Raw genomic sequence first — 11,485 nt, forward strand, 5'->3', positions numbered from 1 at the left:
GTTTGTAGCATGCCAGCTGGACAAAGAGAATCATGTTGCAGTGAAGTATCCAAGAAAGAGGTATGGCTGGCTTACATTTTGTTGCAAGCTCCATTTACCAGTTGCAATACAGATAAATGGAATTGTGTTTGTGCAGGCTGTTCCATTGTTGGGCTAATAGAGCAAGTGCTGGGAATGCCTTGTGGCTGACGTAATTATTCTAGTCCACAGAGATCATTTCTTGGGTCTGCAGGGACGTCTTCGCTCTGACCCCTTCTCTCTGAACGGGGCCACACCCTCTGTTTCTGTCCACTGAACACAAGACAAAGGAGCATCCGTGGAAAGGTGGGAATCAATTTTTATTTCATTCACTGTACAAAAGTAATAAATCACCATGAAACTCTCCTTCCACTTGAAATTCAAAACAAAACTATGCTGAATTTGAAAAGCTGAGATGTTAAAAGAGTGAAGGATATATAATAACGGACAACTAAAGTAATACTTTGCATTTCTTACAAGGCTGCTCCTTATTATACCATTGCACAGCTTTAAACACCCCAGACCATTACTCTGCTACAGACATCCCGTTTCTGAATGCATTGAAATGGATTATATGGCAGTGTAGATTCATATAATCCAGTTCAAAGCAGTTAATTTGCATTCTGCAACTGGATTATATGTCAGTGTAGATGCAGCCTGGGTTAATTTTTATTTCTGGTCCTGCTGAATTTGAATGAAAATTCTGATTTTATTTCTGGTTATTCATGTGGGAACAAAAACCATTACCATATTTGGAACATGGGTTTGGTTCCTTCATGGATATTCTATGTCCCTCTCCAGAATGTTGAGTTTCCAATGTTTCTTTAAAAAGTACATACCGTATATACGGGTTTTTCAGCCCTTTTTAAACATTTTGACCAAAAAGGCAGAGGAAGAAACCCCTCAACATTTGGGTTCATGCTTTAAGATTATATACATTTTTATTTTATGCTAACAACAACAACAACAACAACAACTTTATTTTGATATCCCGCCCCATCTCCCCGAAGGGACTCGAGGCAGCTTGCATGGGAACCAAGCCCGATAAAACAAAATTACAAATATGTCAACAAAAAATACCTTACAGTACAATAAAACACCCTCTAAAAACATTGTAAAAACATGTACTCAATAACAACCTATTTTATAAATACTATAATATTATACTAATTTAATAATAGTATAAATATGTATAAAATCTAAATATTTTAATGAAAGGCAGAATGGTTTGAGAACTGAAGGACTCTAAGACACACAAGTCTGAATCTTCGTATGGCCACGGAAAACCTCTAGTAACCTAGGGCAAGTCACACATTCTCAGCCTCAAGAGGGCGGCAATGGCAAACTATCTCTGAACAAATGTTGTCAAGAAAACCACATAACAGGGTCGCCTAAAGTGAGAAATGACTTGAAGGCAGGCAATAAGAATGTCTTCATGAAATATCCAATTGACAGGGAAATCCTATATTTGTTTATTCTGATGTTAAGAGACTCTGTATTCTGTCAAAATTTTCCCTAAATTCTATTTATACACATTTACATTTAAGTAAATCTATGTTAGGGTTTTGGAGTCCCTGGTGGTGCAGTGGATTAAACCACCGAGCTGCTGAACTTGCTGACTGAAAGGTCAACGGATTGAATCCAGGGAGCGGGGGTGAGCTCCCGCTGTTAACCCCAGCTTCTACCAACCTAGCAGTTCGAACACATGGAAATGTGAATAGATCAATAGGAACCACTCTGGCGGGAAGGTAATGGCACTCCATGGAGTCATGCCGGCCACATGACCTAGGAGGTGTCTACGGACAATGCCAGCTCTTCAGCTTAAAAATGGAGATGAGAACCAACCCCCAGAGTTGGACACAACTAGACTTAATGTCATGGGAAAACCTTTACCTTTACTTATGCTAGGGTTTACTAAGCGAAGGTTTTTTAAAAACAAATAAAGTGCTATATTGTTTTAATTGTACTTCTCAAACTGCTTTTTGATTATTCTTAATTGCAGTTTTTAATTGTTTTACAATTCTTGATGGTTTGATTCAATTTTAATGCTGATCTTCTATCTGTTTTTAGCTATACAACAAACATTAAGCTGAATATAAATGAACAACAACAACAACAGTGGAGAGACTGCATTTTCTTGAGCAGAGTTGCCCCTGATTTTATGTGCAAGTTGGCACACCCTTAGTATGGCACATTTCGTGACACACACACAATGTGTTACAACACCATAAAAATAACAAAGATTGATTTTAAATGAATGCAGATAGCAGAATACCCTGGAGAAATCATGACAGAATTATGAATTTAATTCTGATTCAAAGGGTTTTTTTCATTGTATCCCTTTATATATGAGTATGTACATGTATTCCTAACAGGTGATAATCGAACCATCTAATTCAAAACCACCACCATCATCTTTTAGCAATTTATTCCACCAGACAATTATAACTGTACTATTCCCAATACTTTTTAAATCTATACAATGCTACTTCAATCCCTGTTTCTTTTCTTTGTTATTATTTTATCTCTCCCTCTGCCTCGTTGATTAATTATGATTCTCCTTCTCAATGGTATTTTTTTAACATTTGAAAACCAAAATATGGTCCTATCTCTGCTTACATCTGAATTGCCTTCAATTTGTTTTCTTTCTTTGAAAAAAGATACATCTGGGACTGGACACAATGAAATGAGAACCAGCCTGTAGCAAATAGCCCTGGCTGTGAAGATAAATCTTTTGCTGATAGAAATCAAAAGAGCATTTCCCTTTTTTCTGCAACCATTTCACACTGTTGACTCATTCAGACAGTGCTTCATTTGTCCTCACAGTAGGCTGCTTCTAACCTGAACTCTTTATAGAGACTGAGGAAGGGGGCTCTGGCTTATTGGAAGAGCACATGCTTTGAATATATAACACCATAGCTCCAACCCCTAGCATCTCTATGTATAGCTTCTCAAGGACTTCCTGCATGAAGACTTACGGCTCACCAAGCTATGGGTGCAACTACACTGTCAGATTAATGCAGTTTGACACCACTTTAACTGCCATGGCTGAATGCAATGGAATCCTGGGAGTTGTAGTTTGGTGAGGTATCAGCTCTCTTAGCCAGAGAAGGCTTGTAAAGCTGCACTGAGCCATGGCATTCAAAGTGGTGTCGAACTGCATTAATCCTAAGGTGTAGATCAGTGGTTCTCAACCTGTGGGCCGCAGCCCTGCAGTGGGCCGTGAGAACAAAAATCTGGTCCGCGAACCTCTTTCCTCTTTATTTATTTAATTTTATTTATTTTACTACTCCTTTCCACAGAGCTGACCATTGCATTGGATAGACCACATCAGTTCTAGATTATTAAATATGGTTTTCCGTGGGAAAGCAAATGGCGACTACTGGATGGCATATGTTCTGAATCAGAAACTAGAGCTGATGTGGTCTATCCAATGCAGTTTTCTGAATCAGCACCCCAAATAACGAAGCCAAATCCAAAGTTGACCAAAAACTGATTCATAACCCTTTTGGTACTAATGTTGGAGAGTGGTTCCTCTTCAAGTGGTCCCTCTTCAAGTGGTCCCTGCTTAATGTGGTCCCTAGAATCATAGAATCATAGAATCATAGAATAGTAGAGTTGGAAGAGACCTCAAGGGCCATCTAGTCCAACCCCCCGCTAAGAAGCAGGAAATCGCATTCAAAGCACCCCCGACAGATGGCCATCCAGCCTCTGCTTAAAAGCTTCCAAAGAAGGAGCCTCCACCACATTCCGGGGGAGAGAGTTCCACTGCCGAACAGCCCTCACAGTGAGGAAGTTCTTCCTGATGTTCAGGTGGAATCTCCTTTCCTGTAGTTTGAAGCCATTGTTCCGTGTCCTAGTCTGCAGGGCAGCAGAAAACAAGCTTGCTCCCTCCTCCCTATGACTTCCCCTCACATATTTGTACATGGCTATCATGTCTCCTCTCAGCCTTCTCTTCTGCAGGCTAAACATGCCCAGCTCTTTAAGCCTCTCCTCATAGGGCTTGTTCTCCAGACCCTTAATCATTTTAGTCGCCCTCCTCTGGACGCTTTCCAGCTTGTCAGCATCTCCCTTCATCTGTGGTGCCCAAAACTGGACACAGTATTCCAGGTGTGGTCTGACCAAGGCAGAATAGAGGGGGAGCATAACTTCCCTGGATCTAGACGTTATTCCCCTATTGATGCAGGCCAAAATCCCATTGGCTTTTTTAGCTGCCGCATCACATTGTAGGCTCATGTTTAACTTGTTGTCCACGAGGACTCCAAGATCTTTTTCGCACACACTGCTGTCAAGCCAGGCGTCCCCCATTCTGTATCTTTGATTTCCATTTTTTCTGCCGAAGTGAAGTATCTTGCATTTGTCCCTGTTGAACTTCATTTTGTTAGTTTCGGCCCATCTCTCTAGTCTGTCAAGGTCGTTTTGAATTCTGCTCCTGTCTTCTGGAGTGTTAGCTATCCCTCCGAGTTTGGTGTCATCTGCAAACTTGATGATCGTGCCTTCTAACCCTTCGTCTAAGTCGTTAATAAAGATGTTGAACAGAACCGGGCCCAGGACGGAGCCCTGCGGCACTCCACTTGTCACTTCTTTCCATGATGAAGACGACGCATTGGTGAGCACCCTTTGGGTTCGTTCGCTTAGCCAATTACAGATCCACCTAACCGTAGTTTTGTCTAGCCCACATTTTACTAGTTTGTTTGCCAGAAGGTCGTGGGGGACTTTGTCGAAGGCCTTACTGAAATCCAGGTACGCTACATCCACAGCATTCCCTGTATCAACCCAACTCGTAACTCTATCGAAAAAAGAGATCAGATTAGTCTGGCATGACTTGTTTTTGGTAAATCCGTGTTGACTATTAGCAATGACCGCATTTGTTTCTAAGTGTTTGCAGACCACTTCCTTAATGATCTTTTCCAGAATCTTGCCTGGTATTGATGTGAGGCTGACCGGACGGTAATTGTTTGGGTCGTTCTTTTTTCCCTTCTTGAAGATAGGGACCACATTCGCCCTCCTCCAATCTGCTGGGACTTCTCCTGTTCTCCAAGAACTCTCGAAGATGATTGCCAGTGGTTCTGAAATAACTTCCGCTAGTTCCTTCAATACTCTTGGATGTAGCTGATCTGGCCCTGGCGACTTGAATTCGTTTAGAGTGGCCAGGTGTTCCTGGACAACTTGTTTCCCTATTTGGGGTTGGATTTCCCCCAATCCTTCGTCCATTCCATGTTGCTGAGGTTGAAGATGGCTTTCTTTTTGTGAGAAGACCGAGGCAAAGAAGGCATTAAGCAGTTCTGCCTTTTCCCTATCCCCTGTCACCATCACCCCATCTTCTCCTTGCAGTGGCCCTATCGCCTGGTCAGAAAAATCTTGGGAACCACTGGTGTAAATGCACCCTATGTCATCTGAGGCCACATCTACACTGCCATATAATGCAGTCTGAAACTGCCTTACATGACCAATGTGGACCACATTGAACTGCAGTGTTTAAGGCATCTTGGATGGCCCAGTGGTTTAAAACAGGATATTACAGTCCCTTCGGTACCTGCTGCTTCTTGTTGCATTATTTCTAATTTGACCTTTAGTTCATATTGTTTGTGTATCAAGTCTCTGCAATGAACGCCATTACAGAGAGAGAGAGAGAGAGAGAGAGAGAGAGAGAGAGAATGTCTGGGAGTGTTTGAGCTGAAATATTTAGGAGTTTGTATTTAAAAGGTGAAGGAAGCATATTTTTAGGCAAAGGAACCAAGAACTCATAAAGAAAAGGAAAATATATTATAATATATTATAACATTGTGAAAATGTTTTGATTGATAATCCAAAGAACCCTCCTTTGTCAGAATGCTGCTGGCTAAGGGTTACACACCCAGTGGCTTTTAGAGCTCATTGCAGTGATCTTCTCCTTAGGGCTATGGAACCAAATTTTCACAAACAGACAACCTCCAGACGTTTTGGATGATAATTCCCAGCATCCCCAGCCAGCATCCTGATTTGAGGACTATTGAAGTAGAAGATGAAAAAATACTAGGCCTGCTTTAACTTGGAACTGAAAAAAGATACACCAGAAGAAACCAAAAACCTATAAGGTGTGATAACAGCCAGTCACAGAAGTCATCACTGCAAATTGGAAGTGAGCCAAGGTGAATACTCTGCAGTCCATCTCATTGAAACCTGTTTTGAAAGGGCTGATGTATAAGAAATGTGGCTACCTTAACAATCAAACCATCTGTGCATAGCACAAAATAACCTCGTCACAGACTACTGTGGATGACATATGCTTGCATCAGCCACAGTTACTTTAGTGAGTAAAAAATAATCATAGTGGTGAATATAAAGTGGTAAATGTACACCCACTTACCTGGGAGTAAGCCTCACTGATCACAATGGGGCTTACCTCTGAACAAACATTTATAGGATTACACATAAATTATTATTATTCAGTATATAAGGCACTAGCTGTGCCCGGCCACGCGTTGCTGTGGCAAAGTGGTGGTGGTATTGGTTAAAAATTGTTGTGTAATTTTTATTTGACGTTATTTGTATTTTTAATTAATTTTATTGTAAGTTATCTTTTTATTTATTATATTTTATTGTTTTCTTGTATTATTTTTAATTATTTTCTGTTATTATAGTATTTTATTGTAGTGTTTTTAATTATTTTTAGTGTTTTTTATTATTTTTATTGGGTTGCTAGGAGACCAAGTTGGAGGAGCTTAGCCTTCTAACTGGCAGCAATTGGATAAAAGCAATTATTTCTCTCCCTCTAATTAGGACTTTATTTTTCTTTTCTTTTTGTTGTATCAACCTAGAGGCGTGGATGATGGGTTGTGTTGTCAAATTTCGAGGTTGAGGGGCCTGTAGTTTTGTTGTTTTGTCGGTCGCCATGATGCCATCACTCTTTTATATATATATAGATGGTGGAGGGTAAAGATTAATCTCTCCTTTCTCCCATAGCATGAGGCTTCTAACCCTCAACTAACCTTTTTGTCTCTTCATGGAAATAAACCCGTAAGTTATTATCTACCCCCCAAAGAGCCCACATTGCAGGAAATCCATATTCTTAAGTCCTTGTTTACTTCTGTCTCTCTGGAAATGCTCTGGCATGAATTCATGACAGCAGGGAAATAATTATATTTATGGCCTTCCTTGAATTCTGCCTAAGATTTTATACTGCTACATAAAAATGTTTGCATCCCTCAGCATGATTTAGAGAGGGCATGCTTTTGGGTAGGGCCCTGGCATGCTGGCAAAAGTCATTACATTCAGCCATGTTGCCAGCAGTCATTCTGTTCCCAACTAAGATGGCCTCGAGTGACTTCCAAACAGGCCGTGGTGCAATCTGCAATTGCCTCCTGGACTTCCAGAAGCATAACCTCTGCCATGTATCTAATGTCCACGAGCTCTTTTTTTTCCCGTCTTTGCACAACCGTTCAGAAAAATGCATCATTCCTAGCTGACAGCAAGAAGCTGTCACACCCAGAAAATGTCAGGGAGCTGGTAGAAACCCTTATGGGGCTCAGGACAATTGCTAGATTTAATCACAGAAATACTGTTAATACCATATTTCTCCTATTCTAGGACACAATGGATTGTAATACTAATTTCAGTACCACCAACAGAAAAAAACCCTATCATTTATATATATCTTAAAAACCTGCAATTTAGAGTTGTTGGGAGGAAAGTGAATCTTTTAGTTGAAAAATAGAGTAATTTAGACTCTCCCGTTAATGTATCTTTTTATAGAAATACATTTTAATACATGTATTTATATAATCTTGATTATGGTTATGTGTAACTCACCTCGAGCCATGAGGAGAGGGACATAAGAAATAAAATTAGTATTATTATTGTTGTTGTTGTTGTTGTTATTATTATTATTATTATTATTATTACTGTCACAACACATATACTGCCAACCAGTTTGTGCGATTTTATAATACAGAAAAACAATGGTTATGTGTTTTAACTATGTTGTAACCCACCTCAAGCCATGAAGATAGGCGGGTAAGAAATATTATTATTATTATTATTATTATTATTATTATTATTATTATTATTGTCACAACACATATACTGCCAACTAGTTTTATAATACCAAAAAAACAAAAACACATTCTACATTAACCTCAGGATGTTTTCAAATATATATCACCTCCTTTCATTTCTAAGAGGCAAGCATAACTTACATATTACATAAACAAGCATTCCCAGTCAGTTTGTAGTACTAACGTAGGTTGCTACAAGGCATAGCAGGGAATGCTGCTGCTACTATAGCAGTGCAGGTTCTCAACCCTGTAAAATGGCTGACACCCCACCAAGCTCTCCACCCATATCTGAACAAGAATATTTTTAAGGGTCTGAAGGCTCTTTTCCTTCACCTCCCGGCTTTTTTTCTCCTTCACCTCCTGGCTTCTTTCTCCGCCAATACATCAGATGGCAAAACACCCACTTTTGCTTAAGGGCTTGTTCTCCCTTCACTGTGCAAAACAGCATTTTTAAAGGACATACTCCACACCACAGATGTCTTCTGCAACGCCTTGGAAGACTTTGGAAGACAACCCCCCAGAGGAGATGAAGTCATGAAATACACCAAAGGCCTCCCACAGATAAATCGGGAATGAAGCAGACTTCCAAGGCAGAAATGTTGAATCCATCCCCACCTGCACACTCATCTTGCCGAATCAATATCGGAACAGCCCCCTCACTCTTCAGATTTAGGAAAAATCTTAAGACCTGGCTATTTAAGCAAACCTTCGGGGATTAATACGACCCATAAGTATGACAGTACCTGTATAAGAAGAGTGAAAGAAATTGGTGCAATGTTTATAAAGCTCATCTGGTGCTAGACCTTTGATATGTTTTAATCATCTGATAGATTATTTCTAACTGATGTGTATATGTTTTTATAGTTTTATAATATTGTGTTTTGCTGTTATTGTTATTGTCTGAATCTGGCATTGAATCATTGCCATAGTTGGTAAGCTGCCCTGAGTGAGAAGGGAGGGGTATCAGTACAGTAGATAAATAAATAATAAATAATATGACTAGAATAGTTTAAGTTTAGGATCTTGTGGGACGCCACGGAAGCAGCTCCGAATGCAGATGCCACCAACAAGGATTGGCAGGCCTTCGCCAACCCCCATGACTCTGCAATCTCTCCATGGCCCTGTGTCATTGGCGCAAGGGGGTGGGGTGGGGACGTGGGGTGGCATTCCCAAGCCATACATTTCTGGTGGAGGTTAATTCAGAAGCCCGGAGAATAATTCATCTGCTCCCAACCATGAAAAGGGTCTATTTTCCTCCTCAAAGAGGAGGCACACAAACATCACATCTTTCTCTGTCAGAAAGGGTGTCTCCCTCGCCAGGAAAAATATGCACAGGACAATAGGCACTGTGTTGTTGAAGCTTTTCATGGCCGGAATCACTGGGTTGCTGTGAGTTTTCCGGGCTGTATGGCCATGTTCCAAAAGCATTCATTCCTGACGTTTCACAGGCATCCTCAGAGGTTGTGAGGTCTATTGGAAACTAGGCAATTGGGTTTTATGTATCTGTGAAATGCTCAGGATGGGAGAAAGAACTCTCGTCTGTCTGAGGCAGGTGTGAATGTTGCAATTGGCCACTTTGATTAGCATTGAATAATAATAATAATAATAAATCTTTATTTATATCCCGCTTTTCTCCCTCATGGGACCCAAAGCGGCTTACAACATATTAAAATCACATGAACAACAATCAGAGTACATCAATAATATAAACATAATAGGATGAACAGATTAAGAAAAACAACTACAGTATACATTCAAGTTCATGAGGCATCATCGATGATTTATAATTGCCTTTCAGCTTCAAGGTCTGGCTGCTTACTGCCTAGGGGAATCCTTTGTTGGGAGGTGTTAGCTGGTCCTGATCTTTCTCCCACCCTGGACATTATTCCACAGATATACAAACCCCACTTGCCTAGTTTCCAACAGACCTCACAACCTCTGAGGATGCCTGCCACAGATGTGGGCAAAACGTCAGGAGAGAATGCTTCTGGAACATGGCCATGCAGCCTGGAAGACGCAGAGCAACACAATGGGCACTCATCCCAAGAAAGGCCTTTGTCTGTGAAAGGAACCAGGGGGCTAACCTTGAAAGGAATGAACCATTCCCTCTTTCTAAGGACTTGTCCCCTATGGCTTTCTGACACTCGCAGCACTGACTGTCCTCCAAATACACACAAACACCCAGGCTAGGCTTGGCAGGGAATGGGAAAGACGAAACGGGGAGATTTTTTTTAGGGTGCAATCCCTGCTTCCTCCTCTTTCCTCCCTATCCTTGGATGCTTTGCAAAGGCATCCATTAGGCTAGGGAGGAAAGAGGAGGAGGTGGGGAAGGCACCCTAAAAATCCCACCCATGGTCACAGAGCCACACCATTGTTTCCCCCACGAAGCTGGAAAGAGAAATGCTCCATTGTCCTTTCTTGAAACCCTGCCAAGGCGAGGAAGGGATGAAGGCGAAGAAATACGCAACCGCCAGCCGCATTGTATGCATCCCAGGGATGCTCTGCAGATATGGGTCAGTGGGGGAGCCCTGCAAAGGGCGAGGCAGATCCAGCCAGGAGGAAAGGGTGCGGGGGGGGGGGGGCAGAGGTGGGGCAGGCGAGCCATGACAGGCGGGCTTACCTTCCTGCGGTGCAAAAGGGCTCGAGGGCCGGCTCGGGCATCGGCGGGAGGCTTGTGGTGCTGATGCTGCGCTCTCTCCAAGGATGCTCGGTTCCTGCAGGTTCCTCGCTGGCCCCGCCCCTTTGGGCCCTCTCCGCGCTCTGATTGGCTGAGGGGAGCCAGCAGCCTGTTGACCGCAGCAGTCGGGAGGGAGGGGCCCTGGTGGGAGGGGGGGCTGCTGACGCTGCTGATGCTGAAAGGGAGGGAGGGGGGAGGGAGGGAGGGGGGATGGGCTGCTCAGCGGCCCCCTCACTGCGCCATTGGAGGGAGGGGAGGGGGGAGAGGAGGGGGACAGAGAAGGGGAGGGGGATACTGCTTCTGGATGGGGAGGGGAGAGAAGGGAGCTCTCCTTTGCTTGGCTGGAGGGGAGCAGAGAAGGGGGACCCCTGCTCATTGGGGGGAGGAAAAGGGGAGTCCTTCCTACCCTGTTTCCCCTAAAATAAGACATCTCCAGAAAATAAGACCTAGTAGAGGTTTTGCTGAATTGCTAAATATAAGGCCTCCCCCGAAAGTAAGACCTAGCAAAGTTTTTGTTTGGAAGCATGCCCGGCGCCCACCAAACAAAACAGGATTGGTAAATGTACATACCAGTTGTATATGGAAATAATGGTAGTAACAAGAAATTCTTGACAGAAGTCACAGTTTGTCTGGTTTGGTTATGTTGGTTTGTGATGACAACTACTGTACAGTATAGAATAAATGTTAATTTTTTTGTTCAACAATAAATGTGAATTCTTCTTCATGGAAAAATAAGACATCCCCTGAAAATAAG

At 42.2% G+C, this 11,485-nt stretch overlaps 1 protein-coding gene across 30 annotated transcripts in view; it reads right to left on the reverse strand.

Moving 5' to 3' along the window:
* The window catches only part of kif1a (kinesin family member 1A), a 138,729-nt gene extending 127,909 nt beyond the window's left edge, over positions 1 to 10,820 (reverse strand). For all 30 annotated transcript variants that reach the window (XM_003218379.3, XM_008106434.2, XM_062976456.1 and 27 more), the window contains exon 1: positions 10,675 to 10,820. The gene's annotated coding sequence lies outside the window, so the exon portion shown is untranslated. The remainder of the gene's footprint in view (positions 1 to 10,674) is intronic.
* Positions 10,821 to 11,485: the final 665 nt, after the last annotated feature.

Source organism: Anolis carolinensis, chromosome 3, assembly GCF_035594765.1.
Source record: "Anolis carolinensis isolate JA03-04 chromosome 3, rAnoCar3.1.pri, whole genome shotgun sequence".
Classification (NCBI taxonomy): Eukaryota; Metazoa; Chordata; class Lepidosauria; order Squamata; family Dactyloidae; genus Anolis; species Anolis carolinensis.